We start from the raw sequence: 25,309 nt of genomic DNA on the forward strand, positions 1-25,309 counted from the left end.
CGTGATGTTGGTTCACTGCAACCCCTGTCTCTTGGGTTCAAGGGATTCTCCTGCCTCAGCCTCCCAAGTAGCTGAGATTACAGGCACGTGCCACCACACCCAGCTATTTTTTGCATTTTTAGTAGAGACGGGGTTTTGCCATGTTGGCCAGGCTGGTCTCAAACTCCTTGTGATCTGCCCACCTCAGCCTCCCTAAGTGCTGGGATTACAGGTGTGAGCCACCACACCCGGCCACAAACATTATTTTAAAGAATAACAGATGAGTGTACAAGTAAGAAAATCTTTATTAAATTTTCCAATTTTTTATTTTAATGTCTACATTTTATAATTTCAATTAATATTTTGAGAATTTAAATTTTGTTTTGCTTTGTCTTACTTTCAAAATCTAAGAAGAGTTTAATGCAAAATACATTTGGAAAAGCAAAATAAGCAGAAATAACAAAGAACAATTATTAAATTTTAATTTAAATTAATTTTAAGTTTGGGATACATGTGCAGGACGTGCAGGTTTGTTAATAGGCAAACGTGTGCCATGGTGGTTTGATGCACCTATTAACCCAACACTTAGGTATTAAGCCCCATAAGCATTAGCTGTTTATCCTGATGCTCTCCCTCCCCTACTGCCACTCCCAACAGGCCCTAGTGTGGGTCGATCCCCTCCCCTCCCACGTGTTCTAATTGTTCAGCTCCCACTGACACATTTTTTAAAAGACAAGCAATTGAAAGAGAAACCAGGTTCACGCCGGGTTCTTCTACCTACTCTTACAGTGACTTTTGGAAAGTTACTTCCCTCTTCTAAGTATCATCTTCCTTACATAGAAAATAATAATAATAACAGTAAGTGAGGCTGAAAAGCCTTTGATAATCTTACTGGCCATATTGTTCCCCTAATGAATTGCCTGTTAAATGCCCCTTTTGGCCACTTTTTTTCATCAAAGTGTTGCTCTGTCTTTTGTAAATTGATTGGTTTATTTTAAATGGCATGCATGTCATATGTGTTAAATCACTGGCCTTTAGATCCTGTTACAGATTTTAGGTCTATTTTGGGGTAGTCCCTTCTATTGCATTGATATTTGTAGTTTTTCATTCCCTAATAACAAACCATTTTTATATGGCAACTTAATAATATATTTCAACGTATGATAAAGGTTTGAGATAATATTATTGACATAAGCATAGTTTTCGGAAAGAGGTAACAGAATAAAATGTAGTATTTTGTCGACTCCTTCCAGAAACTCCATGAAGGAGGTATTGCTTTTTCCATTTTTCCATTTCATCCATAAGAAATCTGAGCGCACAGAGAATTACCTAGAGTCTCATAGTTTGTGAATGGTAAGGCCAGGGGTTGTGTCTAGGGTCCATTTCCCTACCTGGGCAGTATAGAAGTGTTTTTCATCAATTGTCAATATGAATTGCTTAGACAAAATAGACATAGCAACACACTATGTATAGGGCCTTATATATAGGAAGCTCTTGACACTTTTGCAACTATTAACTTCAGAATAGAGAGACTTAGATTGCAAATTTGAAAAGGTAGGTATAGATAATGACCCCAAAGGAAAGAGGGACTGAAGAAGCCAGCCTTAGACTCAGAGAGTAGAATTCACGTAGGAGGTGAGGTAGTATCTCTCCCTTTCTCCTTTTCTTAATTCAAGTTTTCCATCACTGGGTGGAACTCAAGTTTATTTTTTCCTGTCACATTTGTCAAGTAGGATTTCAATAATCCAGTATTGGCCTTAGCTACTTCAGGTGTTTCCCTAAACGGGAATGAGACCTGGAGGACAGACAGGGGAGCCTATTTCTGCAAAGAACCTGAAGGGTTAAAATGGGCTCAACAGTAGTATATATGAAAAGCACTTCAGAAAATCACAGAGCATCACTCTACTCTACTCAGCGATAAGTTAATCCACAAGGCTGGGGTCCCTTCTCACCTAGGATGCCTGCAACCTGCATTCAACAGTCTGCATGCAAATTTACTCTGCTGAGCACAACAATCCCTTCTTTCAGATGAAAGCCCTCCCTGGTTTACTCCTCCAACTTTTTGGTTAAAGCCCCCTATGTTCACAGGTTCTTTCCTAGAGCAGGTTGTAATCGTCCCCATCCTGATTCCTCCAACCAATTTTCTGTTCAATTTAACTATAATTTACTGAATGGCTGGGGTTGTCCAGCACTGTGCTAGGTCCTAGGAAGACACAGACAATTAAACAAGGACCCCACTCCCAAGAAACTCACAGATTATGGCAGCAGGGTGGAGAGAAGACAGACAGCCGTGGAGTTTGTCAATCCTCAGAAATACGGCTAGAGACTTTAGTATACATATAAGCTATGAATGTTTAACTTTCATAGAGAAGTTGGTTTTTAAAAATAAATTTGAAAGGTGAAAAGGAGCTTGTTAGGTAGGCAAGGCAGCCGAGTGCAAAGACCATTCCAAGCAGAAGAATCAGCACATGCAAACACATGGCCAACTGCAGAGAAAAACATAACACACAGGGAGAGAGTGTGTGGAGAAACAGGATCATGACGGGTATGGTAGTTATGCTGAGGAGTTTGAACTTTAACGCAAGGTCAGCCAGGAGCCACTGAGGTTTCAGACGTGGGATGATTACCCAGGGCCTCCTGCTTCGAGGTCATTTCAAGACTGGTTATCATCCACAATCTTGCCTCAAAAAGGTAATGGAATTTCCTTTGCCACAGGAATCTGCCCACCCCACACCTGATTCATCTGGATATAACCTTGGACACTGTTCCTTTAACTGTCCAGATTCCCTTGCAAGGACTTTTCCTCCTGCCAGCTCCATCCTTGGTTGGTTCTTACTACTAAAGTGCAGTCCATGGATCAGCAACATCCATATCACCTGAAAGCAAGTTAAAAATGCAGAATCTCAGGTCCTACTCAAGATGTACTAAATAAGAATCTAAATTTTAACAGAATTCCCCAGGAAGTCATGTACATACCACAGTATACTTTAATGCACTGAGGTAGGTTTCATTACTAAGCCTGTTTGCACTGTAACAAAACTGCTATCTCTCATGCACCCAGTCTTTATGGAGGAGAGAACAGGGTTGCGGAAGGAAGCCGACATCCTTGAGGGCCATGCCCACCTGAAACTGGGCTAACCACACGCCATGTTGTTTCATTTTATCTTATAACAACTTTGCAAGGTGAGTAGCCAAATGCTCATCTGACAGAGGAACTGAAGCACAGAGAGCTGTCACACAGCCAGGAGTATTTAACCTCATTATGTGTCCTCTTCTCTAGCTCTTTATGAATCCCCAAAATAATAAACCCACCATCTCTACCTATCCAAAAAAACAAGGCCCCAACCCAGAAGGGAAAGACACTTGCCAATTTGTCCATCACCTACCAGCCTTGAATGACTACTTTCCCGCCTCAGCCAGTTCATCATTCAGCTCCTCAGCCAGCTCATCATTCAGCTCAAATGCAAATATTCCCATATACAGTTAGGGTTCTCCCAGTGTCCTTCTTCACCTTCCAACTTGCCTTTTCCTCCTGTGCACATACTGCAATTCGATTTCACATTCCCGTCTCACACCTGAGTTCCAGATTCTCTGTCAGCACAGTCCTATCTCAGGGAGAGAAATCAAACAGCTGAAAGGAAGCCTGCTTTCAGAGAGGGGAAGAGAAGGGAGGCCAATTCGACATAACTGCCTAACAAAGTATATTTATGAACATCATTGGAACAAATGTCTCCGGTAACTGCAGCCATCACCTCCTAATGTCACATCATGGAGACACTGGAAAACAAATAGAGCTTATAACCTGATTTCCTATCATCTGGTAACAGCATCACTACCTCCAGCCTTCCCAGCTAGGCAGTATATGACTCACACTTCCCTTCTAACTTCCAAGGCACTTTGGGACAAAAAGGAAAAGAAAAGAAATAAAACAATATTTAAAAATATCAATTTCATCAGCAGCTTGTTTCTTAATGCATCCAGGCAATTGGTCATCACAAATGGTCTGAAAGGTGCCAACACAAATTACTAGGGACTCAAACTCCCTGAAAATTGTAATTGCTCTAGCACGGGGAGAAGTGCAATCATTTTAATTTGGAAGATTCAAGCTATTTTCTTAGAGCCCTGATTTCTTTGAGATTCTTGGCTGTCCCCTTACCTATACTTTCCCTGTGTTCCTAACTCAGATGTATCCTCTCTCTGTCCCTTTCTCTGTGTTTCGGTCACCACTGTCCTTGTTGAGTGTCCTGCTCCCTCCTCGTCCTCTCATTTGGAATGTTGCAGAAGCAATCTGCTGGTCTCCTAACTCTAAGCTCCTTTCTCTCCAACCTGCCTTCTGCTCTGGGTTACCATTGTGTACATTGTCTTTTCTCATCCAGGCTGTTAACTCTTTGGGGTCAGGAACCAACCATATCTCTTATTTTTCTGTCTGCAGAACCTAGCATAGAACCCATAGCACAATACTGTGGAAAGAAATTCCATTTCTCTTAGCATACTCTTGTTACAACAAAGTAAAACAAATATGCAAGCTGAAAGTTTCTCCTGGGCAAGGGATGTTAAGTGGAACTGACTTGTTCAACCCTCTTATTTTAAACTGGAGATGTATACGATGTCATTGGCATTCTCTCGACTTGTTATACCACTTTTATTGAATATGAAAATGCTTTGAAAATGTTTTCTGATGGTCACTGCAATCTCAGTCCTCTAAGGACTTAAAACTTATTTTATATCATTTACGCTTTTTTTCTTAAGATATTTCTTAAGATCTTTAAACTTCATTAAATAAGAAGACAAGAATGGCCACAGACATTTCCTGGAAACTAACCCTATAGGTAGGGACAGTCTGCTGCCCTTACACATATTTTGATCAAGAAATATGCCCTAAAATGCTTTGAATGCTGTGCAGGTCCTCAGCAGAGGAGTCTTAAACCCAGCTCCAGGCAAGCTAGACCACACCCCTGCTATGCCCTGTCAAGCTGCATCTATCGAATTAGGTTAGGAGTTAAGATGTTACACAATGTGACCAATGGGATCAGAAGCAATAACATGACCTGTCAGCCAGTGCTTTCCTGACAATTCTGTGGTAAAGGGATTGCCTGTTAGAGAGCTGCAGGGGCCAGGAGGAGGGGAGGAAGAGCTGGTGTGGGAGATGGGGGGAAAGGGCTATTTTATTCCTTACTTACAAAAGTGGTACTTAGTGGGAAAGAGAGTGGTAAACTGGCTTTATTTCCATAGTCTTATTTTAGAGTTTTGCTTGCAGGTTGCAAAACCAAAAGCCTTTTCTTAGAGGGCAAGAGTTGCAAAACTTTAAATGCAGCATTTCAGGAGCTTGAAGGTCTCTTGGGAGCAAGGTCAGAAAGAAAGTTCTGTAAGGCCCCCCGTTTTCTCAGGGTGAGGAAGGTTCACCTCAGTCAATGCTGTGCACAGATAAGGCCAAGAAATGCAACTGAAGGTTGGGGACACCTGGCGCCAGCTGAGAGATGACTGAATCCTGGCTTGTGTTTGTTGGCATTGAGGCCCAGGGCTGGCCTCAGCTTGTAGTAGAATAATTCCCTAATTTTGTTGATCTGGAAGAGATGCAGCTCAGTTCTTGTCTGAACTGTGCAGAAGCTACCTGTAAGTGTGTCAGCTAGGACTGATTTATAGAACCACAACCAACAGCTATTTCAGGGGTAGAAAATTTAAAAAAGGAAGGGTTCTACGAAGATCAACCTCACTCGCTCAAAACTCTAAGTTCCACATTTGCAACACGTCATTAGCTGAAATTCCTAAGCACTAACTTCCTAGAGCTCTCTGTCCCATTGCTATAAATTTAAACCTCTGTGACAACACTGACCACATATATACGACCAAAATGGAAACTGAACGCCTTTCTTTAATAGAATTTATATTTGGCTTCTATGTTGCTTGATACCTGGACCACTCTCAAGGACTTTGGCTTGGAACTCCATGATTTGGCTACTTGATGAAATTTCTCTCTCTCTCTCTAGCCTCTTAAAACCTGATTTCTGCCTTTTCCTTCTAGGCAAACTGGATCCCTGAATTCAGATGTGTATTTTACCACCCAGATCTCTGTGATGGAAAACTCTTACCTAAGTCCATTACCTTACCTTGGAGGCTTCTCACTATGATTCACATATTGAATCCCTCCTTCCATAACTGGCTCTTCTGATTTGAAAAATCAGTTCTGAGGCTCTCTGCCTTAGCTTATCTTATTCCTAAAGCATACGATAATTGCTCTCTCTCTCTCTCCATATATATATATATATAAAATTTTCAGTCTCTTTTCTAGACCTAGTCAAGTGGTCATGAAGTAGTTTTAGCCTCCTGGTTTTATAAGAGGAGGACCAGGTCATCCATTTGCCCTTTTACTGACGACAGTTTCCCCAGAACGGAAAGAAACTTCTGGAGCATTCTGGAAAATTCACCAAGCTTATAATGACTTGAGTTTACCATGTGCCTAATCAGGCTTGAATTATCTATAGGTCATCATGTTGCAAGCCTCAACTCTCCATCTGGTAAACTTGCGCAATGTGCCTTCTTACATGTAAGAACCATTAATAAAGAGCTTCTGAGAAATACAATCAACAATAATAAATACTTTATCCACATGTTGGAATCACAAATGGAAATTATGACGACGCTTAAATGTGGTTCTGCACATCATCCAGGTGGCAGAACACCTGGAAATCATAGAACACCATGCTCCTTAGAACACCGTGATCGTTGCAAAGTTCCACTAAAAAAGACAGTTAATCCCAATCTTTGAACTAGTTATAATTTTTATGAACAGAAAATATGACTAGATTGCTGCATACGAATGCAACCGAAAATCAAAGTACTCAAATCCATTTAAATATATATATATCATGACCTAAGCATGACCAGTTATTTCTGAGTCTTTCCAATAACATCATTTGCTACCTTTTTATTAATTTGGTCATTGGCAGGTGCACGTGGGAGGCCAAATAACAGCCAGTCTCAAAGGCTCAAGAGAAAACTGGAGAAAGAAAGTTGTAAAATGAGAAAATGTTATCCATTAACTTACTTTTTCTGTCAAAGAAGCATTTTTATATTATTTGATTTTTTACAAAGGAATGTTTCAGAAAAAGTGGAGAAATAGCCTTAGATTAAGGAAGTCCCTCACAAAGAAGAAAACCAATCCACTTAAACCAAAGCAATCAGTGTGCTTAATGCTGGTCATCTCTACCAACTTTGACAAAGCCTGCTGTCAGAGATCTGTTGAGAATGCTGCTTTCAAACCCACAGGATTTTTCTCAAGACAAAAGACAAAAGGACACTAATTTCTCAGTCATTGCTCTTCCACTCCCACCTTACACATAGACATGTTTCTGCAAACCACAACACTTGAGCATAGAAAAAAAGTATAAGAAAATTGTATTATGTGTGTGCATGTGTGCATGCATGCATATATACATATATATATACACACATATATATTTTTTCTTTTTACTTTAATTAGACATGCCCATCAATGTCCAAGAACAATGTTACTCAAGCTGTCTTGGGAGCAGCAATACTGTTTATCCTGAAAATAAGAAAACACAGAAAAACACATAAATTCCAAGATTACCTGCTTTTAAATCTGGTGATTCACAGTCTACAGAAGGGAAGAAGGATATCAAAAAATAAATGAGGGCTCTTCACAGTAGTTTACCTGAAAACCAAGAAAACCAGTAATAGACATTTTTTTCTGATCTTTGTTTTAAAGATTTCTAAGAATATAGACTGGTGCTTTCAGAATTAGACTTATATCCAAAGCACTCCTCCTGATCAGGGGCTGTATCACAGAAGAAACAGAAAAGAGGTTCTTGGGTCAAAAATGCCTTGGCTAAATTATTTAGTTGCTCAGAGTTTAATTTTCCTCAGTAGTAAAATGAGACCACTAATACTTACTCCATAGCCCTTTGACAAGAATTAAGTAGAAGAAGATATGCAAAGCTTCCCACAGAATGTCCCACACATAGTAGGCACTACGTACATTTCAGTGTTGGTTCCTTTCCAGTACCCGCTCCCACAAGCCCTTTCCTTCTTTCGTTATTACTTTCAATACCTATCACAGTGTTAGCTCCATGGTGTTTGGAAAAACATAAAATATCACAATGACTTCAAAACAACTATTTTAAAAACAGAAAAAAGAAATGATAATCAAATTCACATTTAATAAGAAGAACACCTAAATTGATTGAATATTTCCTATGTGCTACACCAAGTACTAATACTTGCCTACGTACTAATAATTTTATACCAGTCATTTCTTTTCTTCCTTTTTTTTTTTTTTTTTTTTTTTTGAGATGAAGTCTCGATCTGTTACCCAGGCTGGAGTACAATTGCATGATCTTGGCTCATTGCAACCTCTGCCTCCTGGGTTCAAGGGATTCTCCTGTCTCAGCCTCCTAAGTAGCTGGGATTACAGGTGTGCGCCACCACACCCGGCTAATTTTTTTGTATCTTTGTAGAGACGGGGTTTCTCCATGTTGGCCAGGCTGGTCTCGAACTCCAGACTTCAAGTGATCCACCCACCTCAGCCTCCCAAAATGCTAGGATTATAGGAGTGAGCCACCGCGCCTGGCCACCAGTCATTTCTTTAGTCCTCACAACCACCATACAGAGAAGGTGATATTAGAAAAGTGAAGGTGGAGAAGTTAGGTTCCTTTGTTCAGATCACACAGCTCCTGGGAGGTGGAGCTGGGATTTGTGTCTCTGCAGCCTCACCTCCTGTCCTGTTCTCTTTAGCACCCATCCTGCTGGCCTCACCATACTCCAAGCCACGGGACCAGCATGTGCTCCAGATGATGCCACACACTCCATTAGATTTTCCTTCCCTTCTTTCTCTTTTCCTTCCTTCCCTCTTTCCTTTTTTCTCCCTTCCTTTTCTTCAACCTTTATTTTAAATTTGAATTCACCATTTTACTTATTTTCTTTTTGTTTTGCTTTGCTAGACTATTGGTCATTTCAGTGTAACTGGGTTCTTCTTTTGAGTGAAGATTTTTTCTAGCTGTGTCATCTTAGATGACTCACTGAATTCCTTTGAACCTTGTTTTTTTCTCTCTCTGTAAAATGAATGCATTAGACAAGATGATGTTCAAAGGCCCTTCCCAGTTTATTGGTCCTATGACTGGCTACTTTGGAAGCAGTTTTAGATCATGCTGGTATTGAGATCTTTATGGATGTGTGAGAGTTATGGATTCTAACAGCAATTTTGCTTGCTTTAGCTAAGTCTAAAATTTCAAATTTCTGTGAGGAGACATTTATATTTACATACATTCTTTAAAGAGCTTACTAATGGGGAAACTGAAGTTCAAAGACATTGAGTAATTCACCCAAGGTCACTCAGAAGTGGCAGAGCCAAAATTCATATCATACAAGTTTCTGTATCTTCGAAGTCCATATTCTTCACGGTATCTGAAGCCTATCAGAAAGTACCCTACAGAAAGTTAGCTGACCAGAATTACTCTTGTTTCTGAAATCTCAAAACAAGACTCAAAATTTAGGGTGATAATAATAACTATCATGTGTTATAAGCTCATTATGTGCCAGTCAATATCAGAGCCTTACATATATCTCATTTAGTCCTCCTACCAAATCAAATGTCAGGTACTATAATCACCCTCTTTTGATACATGAAGAAACTGAGGCACTAGGACTAATATTACTTGCCCAAGTCATAGAACTAATAAGTAAAAGTTCTAGGAGTTGAACTAGGAACAACTAAAATTTAGCAAAGTTCATGGTTTATTAACTTCACTGGCATATGGCAGTCATGATGCGATTTACAGTTAATAAGCTGCAGTTGTGAGTACTGGAAGAAAAAGTCAGAGAAGGTTAGTGTATGTGAGCGTGAACCGCAAGACAGCCTTGTCACTTAATAATTCACAGACTCCAATAAAGAATAAGGAGAAGGATATTTTTTAAAGATTGTTCAGGGATTGTTGAGAAACTGCCTCCTGATCTGTTTCCCCATTAAAATTGCCAGCTTTTGTCATTCAGTCTGACAACAGGAAAAGAAATGACAAAATGAATTTCAAGGGACAGTGTTTGTCAGTGAGGTTTGCAATGTTCTTCACACATTAGGGAGTCCGACTGATGTGCTGTCCCACCTTGGGCAGAGGGAAACTGAGCTCCAAGTAGAAAGCAGGTAAAGCAAACAGCAAATGAAGAAAAGCAGCTCTGTTTATTTAGTTGGGTCCAGATTCACTGAGAAAAATGACTTCCAGATGCATTCCAAACACGGTAACATGATTGGGATGGAGAAGGCAGTCAAGTCTATTTGACTTCTGCAGGGGATTTGTTTGTATATTCTAATTGCATCATCGTTTAGCTTTATTTCAGCTGGAACCTGGCTGCCAAATGAGCGTATTGATTACCTGTCACAGATGCATATTTCTCAATTAAAAGCCATCAACGCTTGTAAAATCTCAACCATGTCAAGACCAACGAGTGGATTTTAGTACTGCTGTTAGTAGTCACATTAGCCCCCTTCTACTGAACAGTAGCTACAAGCTTGGTACCTTACATACACTGGCTCATTTAAATGTCACAACCCCCTTCAAAGTAGATGTCGTTATTTTCCATCTTTCTAATGAGGAAGCAGAGGCTCAGAAAGATTAAAAACCTTGTCCAAGGCCACAGAACTAGTAAGCAGTGGAGGAAGGATATGAACCTATGTATGTCATATTCCCATTCCACAGGGCTTTCTGCCACATACAGGCAGCACAGAGTGCATTTTAAGTACTGCCATTGATATACCGCTTGCCTTGAACAGTCAGCTCTGTCATTTACTAGCTCTATGATGTTGAACAAGTTTCTTAACATCTCCGTGTCTCAGTGTCCTCATCTGTAGAATCAAGGAAATAACACTTCGTGGAGTTGTTAGGATTAAATGAGCTACTACATGTATAGCATGTAGACTAGTGCCTGAAATAAGAAGTAACCATTATTTTTACATCCTCTGGATACTGTGAAAGACAAACTAAATCTTGACCTTCAAAACTTGCTGTAGGCACTTTGTACTTCCAAAGACTTTGCAACAATTCAATTTTTCTCACAGCAGCTCAGTGTTTCAGGTCAGACCACTGTCTCTCACTCTCAGACTGAGACGTGAGGAGCAACTGTGCTGACATATTTCCAATGCACTCAATTTCTGATTCTCCTGATTACGTCTGAATAAACACATGATGATACTATTTATTTTGTAATCTTTTTTTTTTTTTTTTTTGAGACGGAGTCTTGCTCTGTAGCCCGGGCTGGACTGCAGTGGCCGGATCTCAGCTCACTGCAAGCTCCGCCTCCCGGGTTGACGCCATTCTCCTGCCTCAGCCTCCGGAGTAGCTGGAACTACAGGCGCCCGCCACCTCGCCCGGCTAGTTTTTTGTATTTTTAGTAGAGACGGGGTTTCACCGTGTTAGCCAGGATGGTCTCGATCTCCTGACCTCGTGATCCGCCCGTCTCGGCCTCCCAAAGTGCTGGGATTACAGGCTTGAGCCACCGCGCCCGGCCTATTTTGTATTCTACATACCTTGAAATCTTAGGTCTACTCCTCACAACAACCCCACAATTAGGTGCTATTACCTCCATTTCACAAAGAAAGATGATGTGGACTATAAAATCAAGATGATCTTCCCAAGTACATATAGCTGGTAAGTAGCAAGGCTTAGATTTGAACCCAAATAGGAATGTCTTTCAAATATGTGTGCTTGCATTCAAATTGTGATACTTAAAGCATTAATTTCTCTTTGTCTCCATGGTGAACTCTTCCTCATCTGTTCAAATTAACCCAGACATCTGTGACATTCCTTGATGTTTATCTATTGCACACGTATTTTATGGAGCCCTCTCTATCTTCCAGATACTTGAGGTCTTGTACGAACAGTGATGAACACAAGACATGAAATCTGCTTTCATGAAGCTTACAGCTTAAAGATGGTAACATACAAGTACACACTTGAAGGACCTTGAGAAGAAAAAAATGAGGGTGACAGGGTGGGGAAATTGAGGGCAACAGGCCAGTGGATGGAATAGGTGCTCTCTGAGAAAATGGCATTCAAGCTAAGATGAAGGATAAGATGATGGCAATACGTGAGAATCAGGGAGGGGTTCCTGGCAGCAACAGGAGCATGTGCCCAGAGCTTGAGACACAATAGGAGCATGGGAACCAGAAGAAAGGGGACCAGAAGAAAGCTTGTATAGCTGGGGAAGAATAAGAAAGAGGAGGTGAAGTTGGGATGGGGCTCAGTGAAAGCAGTTGGAGAAATGGTCTGGGGCCAGAATATTCATGATCTAGTGGACCACAGTGAGACATTTGGGTTCTGAGTCCTACAGAGCCTCCTGTAGCCCTTGTTGGTAGTCATTATAACATTGCATTGTCATCCTATGCTTATCTGTGTTTCTCCCTCCAGACCATAAGCTTCCTACGTGCCTAGGACAGTGTTCAGGACAAAGTAGGCATTCAGCAAATTAGACAAATTAATGAAAACATTTTAAAGCACTGTGATTTTATAAGACACTTATTGAAAGATAAACATAAAAAGGCTAGAGTAAAAAATGAAACTAACATTTTTGTTCCCAGATGAGAAAAAAATCCTGGCTAAGAATAAATTATACACATATATATACACATATATTTACATTTATGTAAAAGTTGATAGGTATTATACATTAATAGTGCTAACCAACATTAGTAGCTTGGCACTAGGCTCCCTGCTTTATATGGATTTCATTTAATTTTCATGACAATAAATTTGAAGCAGTTACTGCTAATCTCCATGTAGCAGGAAAAACTCCAAAAAACAAAATTGAGACAGAGTTCAAATAAACTACATAGGGAGACAAAGATAATACTTACAGTGCTGCAATTCAAATCCAGGCATTTCATTCAAAGTCATATATGTAACAAGTTTGCAACTTTAAATTATCTCTCAAGATAAGTTTATCCTTGAATTTTTTAATTTAAAAAGTGTAAACACAATACGTAAAATAGTTACTTAAGTGAAATGAGTAGCAGTAAGCATTAAAAAAGAAAAAAATTAAATTTTTAACAACAGTAACTGGTTAATAGAAAGATAAAGTTTGATGGAATTTTAATAATGGTTAAAAAAGAAAAAGGAAAGCACTCAATGCATTAGGATGGTGTTTTGCAGAGGTATTTGTTTCAATTGTTTTGTTTTCATCATGTTGGTGGTATACGAAACAAAAATTAGTAGAAAAAAAGAAGTGAGGGGAGCTTTTGTGTCCGGAATTGGTGGGTTCTTGGTCTCGCTGACTTCAAGAAGGAAGCGGCAGACCCTTGCAGTCAGTGTTACACTTCTTAAAGATGGTGTCCAGAGTTTGTTCCTTCAGACGTTCAGATGTGTCCAGACTTTTTTCCTTCTGGTGGGCTCCCGGTCTCCCTGGCTTCAACAGTGAAGCTGCAGACCTTCACAGTGACTGTTACAGCTCATAAAGGCAACACAGACCCAAAGAGTAAACAGCAGCAAGATTTACTGCCAAGAGCAAAAATACAAAGCTTCCACAAGACAGAAAGAGACACGAGCAGTTTGCCTTTGTACCGCCTGTGGCTTGCTTTTATTCCCTTATCTGACATCCTGCTGATTGGTCCATTTTACAGAGAGCTGACTGGTCCATTTTACAGAGAGCTGATTGGTCTGTTTTGACAGGGTAGTGATTGGTGCATTTACAATCCTTTAGCTAGACAGAAAGTTCTGCAAGTCTCCACTAGGTTAGCTAGACACAGAGTGCTGATTGGTGCATTTACAAACCTTTAGCTAGATGGAGAGTGCTGATTGGTGTGTTTACAATCCTTTAGCTAGACATAAAAGTTCTCCAAGTCCCCACCTAACTCAGGAGTCCAGCTAGCTTTGGGTAGTGGATCCCCTGGTGAGGCTGCCAGCAGAGCTGCCCACCAGTCCCCAGACACACACCTCCACTCCTCAGCCCTTGGGTGGTCCCATGGACCAGGCGCTGGGGAGCAGAGGGTAGCGCCCAGCAGGGAGGCTCCGACCAAGGCTCGGACTGCAGGGGAGCCCACTGAGGGGCAGGGGACCTCGGGCATGACGGGCTACAGGTCCAGAACCCTACCCCACATGGAGGCGGCTGAGGCCCAGTGAGAATTCCAGCATGGTGCAGGCGGGTGGGCAATGCTGGGGGACCTGGCACACCCTCCGCAGTTGCTGGTCCCGGTGCTAAGCCCATCACTGCCCAGGGCGGGGGTGCCCGCCGGTTGCTCCCAGTTCAGGGTCCGGAGCCCGCACCCACCGGGAACTTGGGGCACACTGCCCCAGTTCCCGTCCAGGCCTCTCCCTCCACACCCCCTGGCAAGCAGAGGGAGCTGGCTCCCACCTCAGCCAGCCCAGAGAGGGGCTCCCACAGTGCAGCGGCAGGCTGAAGGGCTCCTCAAGCACACCAGAGTGGACACCGAGGCCAAGTAGGTGCTGAGAGTAAGGGAAGACTGCTAGCATGTTGTCACCTCTCAGTTTAATTTTTCTAAGAGAAACAGACGAACAAGATGGATTAAACAAGCCAATATCTGTATTCTTCACTTTTTCTATTACTATTCCCAGGTGACTATGTCTAGGCCTTCTTCCACCCCCTGCTGTGTGAATAACTCCTATTCATTCTTCAACACCCAGATAAAATCCCTCTCAGTCTGAGAAGCCCTACCTGGCCTCCCAGACTTCCACCACAACACATCCATTTCCTTTGTACAGTTTATAAAACGTCATAGTACAATCTAATTATGCTGCTCATTCTCTCTTAATGCAGTGAGGGAAGGGAACAGAAATATGTGATTATTCAAATATGTAAATACTGATTTAGACACTTTGATTGAATCACTCTAAGTTTTCATAACAGCCTTGTTGCATATACACTTTTATCTCCATTCTACAGATGGGAAAACAGGCTCAAAAAAGGCAATTTGCTCATATTAGTGGGAACTGATTAAGAATGCTGTGTGTGTTTGTTTGTTTGTTTGTTTGTTTTGAGAGTGAGTGGCACTCTATAGCCCAGGCTGGAGTGCAATGGTGCTATCTCAACTCACTGCAAACCCCACCTCCTGGGCTCAAGTGATTCTCGCTCCTCAGCCTCCTGAGTAGCTGGGACTACAGGCCCATGCCACCACACCCAGTTAAGGGACTACAGGCCCATGCCACCACACCCAGTTAATTTTTTGTATTTTAGTAGAAACGGAGTTTCGCCATGTTACCCAGGGTGGTCTCCAACTCCTGAGCTTAGGTGATCCACCTGCCTCAGTCTCTCAAAGTGCTGGGATTACAGGTGTGAACCATCATGCCTGGCCTGATTTAGTATTCTTGAGGAAGATAGGTCAAATCATGAAAAACACAGAGTAATGGAGATTTGGGGAAGATAAAAAATATAATAGGAAATAATGATGAGCCACATTTAGAATGACAGTCCAAGGTGAGTCTTCTGCTCTCATAGCCCTAGGTTACTCTGTAAGGCTTTGCAACTTGTGAGTTAAGAGTATCACTGCTGGAGCCATCCTGCCTGGGTACAAATCCCAGCTCTAATCTTACCTACCTATGTGACCTTGAATACATTACAAAACCCTTCTGAAACTCAGTTTCCTCATCTGTAAAATAGAGATGATAATTATAGCATTCATCTCATAGAAATATTATGAGGATGAGAAAAGATAATATATGTGATGAGTTTAAACTGTCCTTAGCACTTAGGAGACTTAAAACTGTGAGTTGTTATTATTCGATGCACTCAAATAAAAAGTTACATGTTAAATAATAAGCATCACCTTGTAGAACACAGACAAACTTGGGCCTGATCAGAGTCGGGTCAGCAGAAAAGAGAAAGACTTGCCATGCTATTGAAGGGGTCCCTACATACATCGTGTACCTTGGAGAAGAAAATAGTCAGGAGCGACAGGACAGGTATAGTTACATAGCAATTATTCTCTAAAAGGTTGAGCTCTCAAGCATGTTGAGTTCTCATCAGCATCACCTGTTTATCTTCATAGCAAATGCCACTAGGAGGGAGAGCCTCCATTCACATTTTTAATTTATATTGTTCATTTTACACCCAAGGGGGGAAAAAAGATGAGAAACTGATAGGACTTGACCATGATTACAAAGAGTACAAGACATGGGATTTAAACCCAGCTTTATCTTATGCCAAAATGTGTGTCCACAGCCACATGCTGTGCTGTCTCCACAGGTCCACTTCTTCTTTATGAGAGTTTGGTAGCTGCTACATTATCCTGACTATGACTAATGCCCTCCAACAGCTAAAGGCAGGGGAAGAGCAAGTCAATTTATTCTGTGCTGTTCCAGAGGGCAGAATGAACATAGTATATAAGAAAGAAACTTTGATTAAACATCAGAAAAGATCTTTAGCTATAATGAAGCACCTATGGGCCCAGGTCCCTGGGTTTCAAGCAAAAAATTGGGCAACTGGGCAGGCACTGAGCTGCAGGATTTGTTTGTTTGTTTGTTTGTTTGTTTGTTTGTTTTCATACTCTAGGAGTGCCTGGAACTCCAATGAGATAGGAGAACCATTCACTCCCCTGGAAAGGGGGCTGAAACCAGAGAGCCAAGCACTCTCACTCAGCAGGTCCCACTCCCGCGGAGCCCAACAAGCCAAGAACTATTGGCTTGAAATTCTCACTGCCAGCACAGCAGTCTGGAGTCAATCTGGGATGACTGAGCTTGGAAGGGGGTGGGGTGACTGCCATTACTGTGGCTTTAGTAGGCAGTTTTCCCCTGACAGTGCTAAGGAGACTGGGAGGTTCGGACTTTGCAGTGCAGCAAAGCAGCTGTGGCTAGATTTCTTCTTTAGATTCCTCCACTGGGCAGAATATCTCTGCAGGAAATCCAGCAGCTCCAGTCAGGGACTTACAGACAAAACTCACATCTCCCTGGGACAGACCACCTGGTTCAGGGGAGGGGCAGCTGGGGTCCCAGCTTCAGCAGACTTAATCTTTCCTGCCCGCTGGCTCTGAAGAGAATGGCTGATCCTGACAAAGGGGATTCTCCCAGCACACCACACCAGCTCTGCTAAGGGACAGACTGCCTCCTTAGGTGGGTCTCTGACCTCCATGCCTCCTGACTGGGAGAGACCTCCCAACAAGGGTTGACAGACACCTCGTACAGGAGAGCTCTGGTTGCCATCAGGTCAGTGACCCTCTGGGACAAAGCTTCCAGAGGAAGGAACAGCAGCAATCTTTGCTATTCTGTAGCCTCCACTGGTGATACCCAGGCAAACAGGGTCTGGAGTGAATCTCCAGCAAACTGTAACAGACCATCAGAAAAGGGACCTGACGATCAGAGGAAAAACTAACAAACAGAAAGCAACAACAACAACAAAAAGGCACCCCAACCCACCAACAAAAACCCAATCCAAAGGTCATTAGCCTCAAAGATCAAAGGTAGATAAATCCACAAAGATGAGCAAAAACCAGCACAAAAACGCTGAAAATTCCAAAAGCCAGAACGCCTCTTCTTCTCCAAATGATAGCAACACCTCTTCAACAAGGGCACAAACCTGGACAGAGAATAAGAGGGATAAATTGACAGAAGTATGCTTCAGAAGGTGGATAATAACAAACTCCTCTGAGCTAAAGGAGTATGTTCTAGCCCAATGCAAAGAAGCTAAGAGTCTGGATAAAATGTTAGAGGAACTGCTAACTAGAATGACCAATTTAGAGAGGAACATAAATTATCTGATGGAGCTGAAAGATACAACAGGAAGACTTCATGCAGCATACACAAATATCAATAGCCACATTGATCAAGCAGAGGTAAGGCTATCAGAGTCTGAAGACCACCTTGCTGAAATAAGGCATGCAGACAAGATTAGAGAAAAAAGAATGAAAAGAAATGAACAAAGCCTCCAAGAAATATAGGACTATGTGAAAAGACTGGACCTACGATTGATTGGAGTACCTGAAAGTGACAGGGAGAATGGAATCAAACTGGAAAACACACTTCAGGATATTATCCAGAAGAACATCCCCAACCTAGCAAAATAAGCCAACATTCAAATTCAGGAAATACAGAGAACATCACTAAGATACTTCATGAGAAGATCAACCCCAAGACACATAATCATCAGATTACTCAAACTTGAAATGAAGAAAATAATCTTAAGGGCAGCCAGAGAGAAAGGTCAGGACACCTACAAACAGAAGCCCATCAGACTAACAGGAGATCTCTCAGCAGGGACTCTACAAGCCAGAAGAGAGTTGGGGCCAACATTCAACATTCTTAAAGCAAATAATTTTCCACCCAGAATTTCATATCCAACCAAACTAAGCTTCACAAGCAAAGGAGAAATAAAATCCTTTACAGACAAGCAAATGTTAAGGGATTTTGTCACGACCAGACCTGCCTTGCAAGAGCTCTTAAAGGAAGCACCAAATATGGAAAGGAAAAACTGGTACTAGTCACTGCAAAAACACACCAAAATATAAAGACCAATGACACTGTGAAGAAATTGCATCAACTAGTTTGCAAAATAACCAGCTACCATCATAATGACAGAATCAAATTCACATATAACAATATTAGCCTTAAATGTAAATGGGCTAAAAGCCCCTAATTAAAAGACACAGAATGGCAAATTGGATAAAGAGTCAAGACCCATCAGTGTGCTGTATTCAGGAGACCCAACTCACATGCAAAGACACATATAGGCTCAAAATAAAGGGAAGGAGGAATATTTACCAAGCTAATGGAAAGGAAAAATGATAGGGGCTGCAATCCTAGTCTCTGGTAAAACAGACTTTAAACCAACAAAGATCAAAAAAGACAAAGAAGGGCATTACACAATGGTAAAGGGATCAATGCAACAAGAAGAGCTAACTATACTAAATATATATTCACACAATACAGGAGCACCTAGATTCGTAAAGCAAGTTCTTAGAGACCAACAAACAGACTGAGATTCCCACATAATAATAGTGCGAGACTTTAAAACCCCACTGTCAATATTAGACAGGTCAACAAGACAGAAAATTAACAAGGATATTCAAGACTTGAACTTGGCTCTGGATCAAGGGGACCTAATAGACATCTACAAAACCCTGCACCACAGATCAACAGAATATACGTTCTTCTCAGCACCACATCACACTTATTCTAAAATTGACCACATATTTGGAAGTAAAACACTCCTCAGCAAATGTAAAACAACTGAAATCATAACAGTCTCTCAGACCACAGTGCAATCAAATTAGAACTCAGGATTAAGAAATTCACTCAAAAATCACACAACTACATGGAAATTGATCAACCTGCTCCTGAATGACTACTGGGAAAATAATGAAATGAAGGCAATAAATAAGTTCTTTGAAACCAATAAGAACAAAGAGACATTGTACCAGAATCTCTGGGACACAGCTAAAGTGATGTTAAGAGACAAATTTATAGCACTAAATGCTAATATCAGAAAGCTAGAAAGACCTCAAATCAACACCCTAACATCACAAAAGAACTAGGGAAGCAAGAGCAAACAAATTCAAAAGCTAGCAGAAGAAGTAACTAAGATCAGACAAGAACTGAAGGAGATAGAGGCATGAAATTCCCTTAAAAAAATAAATGAATCCAGGCGTTGTTGTTTTGGAAAAATTAACAAAATAGAGAGATAGACCACTAGCTCGAGTAATAAAGAGTAAAAGACAGAAGAATCAAATAGACACAATAAAAATGAGAAAGGGGATATCACCACTGGCCCCACAGAAATATAAGCTACTATCAGAGAATATTATAAACACCTCTATGCAAAGACACTAGAAAATCTAGAATAAATGGATAAATCCTTGGATACATACACCCTCCCAAGACTAAACCAAGAAGAAGTCGAATCTCTGAACAGATCAATGAAAAGGACTGAAATTTAGGCAGTAATCAATAGCCTACCAACCAAAACAAAACAAAACGAAACAAAAAACCTAGGACCAGATGGATTCACAGCCGAATTCTACCAGAGGTACAAATAGGAGCTGGTACCATTCCTTCTGAGTCATTCCAAATAATCAAGAAAGAGAGACTCCTCCCTAACTGATTTCACGTGGCCAGCATCATTCTGATACCAAAACATGACAGAGACACAACAAAATAGAAAACTTAGGGTCAATACCCCTCGATGCAAAAATCCTCTATAAAATACGGGCAAACTGAATCCAGCAGCACATCAAAAAGCTTATCCACCACGATCAAGTCATCTTCATCATTGGGATGCAAGCTTGGTTCAACACACACGAATCAATAAACTTAATCTATCACATAAACAGAACCAATGACAAAAAACACAGGATTATCTCAGTAGATGCAGAAAAGGTCTCCGAAAAAATTCAACAGCCCTTCATGCTAAAAATTCTCAATATGAGGACGCACCCAAGATGGCCGAATAGGGACAGGTCCAGCCTCCAGCTCCCAGCGTGAACGACATAGAAGACAGGTGATTCTGCATTTTCAACTGAGGTACCGGGTTCATCTCACTGGGGTGTGTTGGACAGTTGGCACTGGTCTGTGGGTGCAGCCTGACCAGTGAGAGCTGAAGCAGGGCTCTGAAGCAGACCCCTCAGTAGCCTAACTGGGAGACATCCCCCACTAGCTGCAGACTGACACCTCACACCTCACATGGCTGGGTACACCCCTGAGATGAAGCTTACGGAGCAAGAGTCAGACAGCAACATTCGCTGTTCAGCAATATTCTATCTTATGCAGCCTCCGCTGCTGATACCCAGGCAAACAGGGTCTGGAGTGGACCTCAAGCAAACTCCAACAGACCTACAGCTAAGGGTCCTGACTGCTAGAAGGAAAGCTAACAAACAGAAAGGACACGCATACCAAAACCCCATCAGTACATCACCATCATCAAAAACCAAAGGCAGATAAAACCACAAAGATGGGGATAAAGCAAGGCAGAAAAGCTGCAAATTCAAAGGAATGCAGCTCATCGCCAGCAATGGAACAAAGCTGGACAGGGAATGACTTTGACGAGTTGAGAGAAGAAGGCTTCAGTCGATCAAACTTCTCAGAACTAAAGGAGGAACTATTTAACCAGCGCAAAGAAACTAAAAACCTTGAAAAAAGAATGGATGAATGGATAACTAGAATAATCAATGCAGAGAAGACTTTAAAGAACTGATAGATATGAAAATCATAACACGAGAACTATGTGACAAATGCACAAGCTTCAGTAACCAACTCGATCAACTGGAAGAAAGAGTATCAGCGATTGAAGATCAAATGAATGAAATGAAACAAGAAGAGAAGCATAGAGGAAAAGGAGTAAAAAGAAATGAACAAAGCCTCCAAGCAATATGGGATTATGTGAAAAGACCAAATCTACGTCTGTTTGGTGTGCCTGAAAGTGACGGGGAAAATGGAACCAAGTTGGAAAACACTCTGCAGCATATCATCCAGGAGAACTTCCCCAACCTAGTAAGGAAGGCCAACATTCAATTTCAGGAAATACAGAGAATGCCACAAAGATACTCCCCGAGAAGAGCAACTCCAAGACACATAATTGTCAGATTCACCAAATTGATATGAAGGAAAAAATGTTAAGGGCAGCTGGAGAGAAAGGTTAGGTTACACACAAAGGGAAGCCCATCAGACTAACAGCAGATCTCTTGGCAGAAACTCTACAAGCCAGAAGAGAGTGGGGGTCAATATTCAACATTCTTAAAGAAAAGAATTTTCAACCCAGAATTTCATATCCACCCAAACTAAGTTTCATAAATGAAGGAGGAATAAAACCCTTTACAGATAAGCAAATGCTGAGAGATTTTTGCCACCACCAGGCCTGCCCTATAAGAGATCCTGAAGAAAGCACTAAACATAGAAAGGAAAAAGAGGTACCAGCCATTGCAAAAACATGCCAAAATGTAAAGTCCATCGATGATAGGAAGAAACTGCATCGACTAGCGAGCAAAATAACCAGTTAATATCATAATGTTCAACCATAAGAATATTAACCTTAAATGTAAATAGACTAAATGGTCCAATTAAAAGACACAGACTGGCAAATTGGATAAAGAGTCAAGACCTATCAGTTTGCTGTCTTCAGGAGACCCATCTCACATGCAGAGACACACATAGGCTCAAAATAAAAGGATGGAGGAAGATCTACCAAGCAAATGGAAAACAAACAAAAAAAAAAAAGCAGGGGTTGCAATCCTAGTCTCTGATAAAACAGACTTTAAACCATCAAAGATCAAAAGAGACAAAGAAGGCCATTACATAATGGTAAAGGGATCAATTCATCAGGAAGAGATAACTATCCTAAATATATATGCAACCAATACAGCAGCAACCAGATTCATAAAGCAAGTCCTTAGAGACTTACAAAGAGACTTAGACTCCCATACCATAATAATGAGAGACTTCAACAACCCACTGTTAACATTAGAAAGATCAATGAAACAGAAAGTTAACAAGGATATCCAGGAATCGAACTCAACTCTGCACCAAGCAGATCTAATAGACATCTACAGAACTCTCCACCCCAAATCAACAGAATAAACATTCTTCTCAGCACCACATCGCACTTATTCCAAAACTGACCACATAGTTGGAAGTAAAGCACTCCTCAGCAAATGTACAAGAACAGAAATTATAACAAACTGTCTCTCAGACCACAGTGTAATCAAACTAGAACTCAGGACTAAGAAACTCAATCAAAACCGCTCAACTACATGGAAAGCGAACAACCTTTTCCTGAATGACTACTGGGTACATAACAAAATGAAGGCAGAAATAAAGATGTTCTTTGAAACCAATGAGAACAAAGATACAACATACGAGAATCTCTGGGACACATTTAAAGTAGTGTGTAGAGGGAAATTTATAGCACTAAATGGCCACAAGAGAAACCAGGAAAGATCTAAAATTGACACCCTAACCTCACAATTAAAGGAACTAGAGAAGCAAGAACAAACACATTCAAAAGCCAGCAGAAGGCAAGACATAACTAAGATCAGGGCAGAACTGAAGGAGACAGAGACACACAAAACGCTCCAAAAAATCAGTGAATCCAGGAGTTGGTTTTTTGAAAAGATCAACAAAATTGATAGACTGCTAGCAAGACTAATAAAGAAGAAAAGAGAGAAGAATCAAATAGATGCAATAAAAATGACAAAGGGGATATCACCACTGACCCCACAGAAATACAAACTACCATCAGAGAATACTATAAACACCTCTATGCAAATAAACTAGAAAACCTAGAAGAAATGGATAATTTCCTGGACACTTACACTCTCCCAAGATTAAACCAGGAAGAAGTTGAATCCCTGAATAGACCAATGGCAGGCTCTGAAATTGAGGTAATAATCAATAGCCTACCAACCAATAAAAGTCCAGGACCAGACGGATTCACAGCTGAATTCTACCAGCAGTACAAGGAGGAGTTGGTTCCATTCCTTCTGAAACCATTCCAATCAATAGAAAAAGAGGGAATCCTCCCTAACTCATTTTATGAGGCCAACATCATCCTGATACCAAAGCCTGGCAGAGATACAACAAAAAAGAGAATTTTAGACCAATATCCCTGATGAACATCGATGCAAAAATCCTCAACAAAATACTGGCAAATCGAATCCAGCAGCACATCAAAAAGCTTATCCGCCATGATCAAGTGGGCTTCATCCCTGGGATGCAAGGCTGGTTCAACATATGCAAATCAATAAACATAATCCAGCATATAAACAGAACCAAAGACAAAAACCACATGATTATCTCAGAAGATGCTGAAAAGGCCTTTGACAAAATTCAACAGCCCTTCATTCTAAAGACTCTAAATAAATTTGGTATTGATGGAACGTATCTCAAAATAATAAGAGCTATTTATGACAAACTCACAGCCAATATCATACTGAATGGCAAAAACTGGAAGCATTCCCTTTGAAAACTGGCACAAGAAAGGGATGCCCTCTCTCACTACTCCTATTCAACATAGTGTTGGAAGTTCTGGCTAGGGCAATCAGGCAAGAGAAAGAAATCAAGGGTATTCAGTTAGGGAAAGAAGAAGTCAAATTTCCCTGTTTGCAGATGACATCATTGTATATTTAGAAAACCCCATCGTCTCAGCCCAAAATCTCCTTAAGCTGATAAGCAATTTCAGCAATGTCTCAGGATACAAAATCAATGTGCAAATCTCACAAGCATTCTTCTACACCAGTGACAGACAGAGAGCCAAATCATGAATGAACTCCCATTCACAATAGCTTCAAAGAGAATAAAATACCTAGGAATCCAACTTACAAGGGATGTAAAGGACCTCTTCAAGAAGAACTACAAACCACTGCTCAGTGAAATCAAAGAGGACACAAACAAATGGAAGAACATACCATGCTCATGGATAGTAAGAATCAATATTGTGAAAATGGCCATATTGCCCAAGTTAATTTATAGATTCAATGCCATCCCCATTAAGCTACCAATGACTTTCTTCACAGAATTGGAAAAAATTGCTTTAAAGTTCATATGGAACCCAAAAAGACCCCGCATTGCCAAGACAATCCTAAGCCAAAAGAACAAAGCTGGAGTCATCATGCTACCTGACTTCAAACTATACAACAAGGCTACGGTAACCAAAACAGCATGATACTGGTACCAAAACAGAGATATAGACCAATGGAACAGAACAGAGACCTCAGAAATAATACTGCACATCTAAGGCCATCTGATCTTTGACAAAGCTGAGAAAAATAAGAAATGGGGAAAGGATTCCCTATTTAATAAATAGTGCCGGGATAATTGGCAAGCCATAAGTAGAAAGCTGAAACTGGATCCTTTCCTTACTCCTTATATGAAAATTAATTCAAGATGGATTAGAGACTTAAATGTTAGAGCTAAAACCATAAAAACCCTAGAAGAAAACCTAGATAATACCATTCAGGACATAGGCATGGGCAAGGAGTTCACGTCTAAAACACCAAAAGCAATGGCAACGAAAGCCAAAATTGACAAATGGGATCTAATTAAACTAAAGAGCTTCTGCAGAACAAAAGAAACTACCATCAGAGTGAACAGGCAACCTACAGAATGGGAAAAAAATTTTTGCAATCTACTCATCTGACAGAGGGCTAATATCCAGAACCTATATTGAACTCAATCAAATTTACAAGAAAAATACAAACAACCCCATCAAAAAGTGGGCAAAGGATATGAACAGACACTTCTCAAAAGAAGACATTCATACAGCCAATAGAAACATGAAAAAATGCTCATCACCACTTGCAATCAGAGAAATGCAAATCAAAACCACAATGAGATACCATCTCACACCAGTTAGAATGGCAATCATTAAAAAGTCAGGAAACAACAGGTGCTGG

General features: G+C 40.9%; 1 protein-coding gene across 4 annotated transcripts in view; it reads right to left on the minus strand.

Annotated features, from left to right (window-relative positions):
• Nucleotides 1-25,309, minus strand: part of TENM4 (teneurin transmembrane protein 4) — a 3,083,677-nt gene that overhangs the window by 1,458,432 nt on the left and 1,599,936 nt on the right. For all 4 annotated transcript variants that reach the window (XM_073019796.1, XM_073019792.1, XM_073019798.1 and 1 more), the window contains one exon: nt 7,451-7,525. The gene's annotated coding sequence lies outside the window, so the exon portion shown is untranslated. The remainder of the gene's footprint in view (nt 1-7,450; nt 7,526-25,309) is intronic.

The sequence above is a fragment of the Chlorocebus sabaeus genome, chromosome 1 (genome assembly GCF_047675955.1).
Source record: "Chlorocebus sabaeus isolate Y175 chromosome 1, mChlSab1.0.hap1, whole genome shotgun sequence".
Classification (NCBI taxonomy): Eukaryota; Metazoa; Chordata; class Mammalia; order Primates; family Cercopithecidae; genus Chlorocebus; species Chlorocebus sabaeus.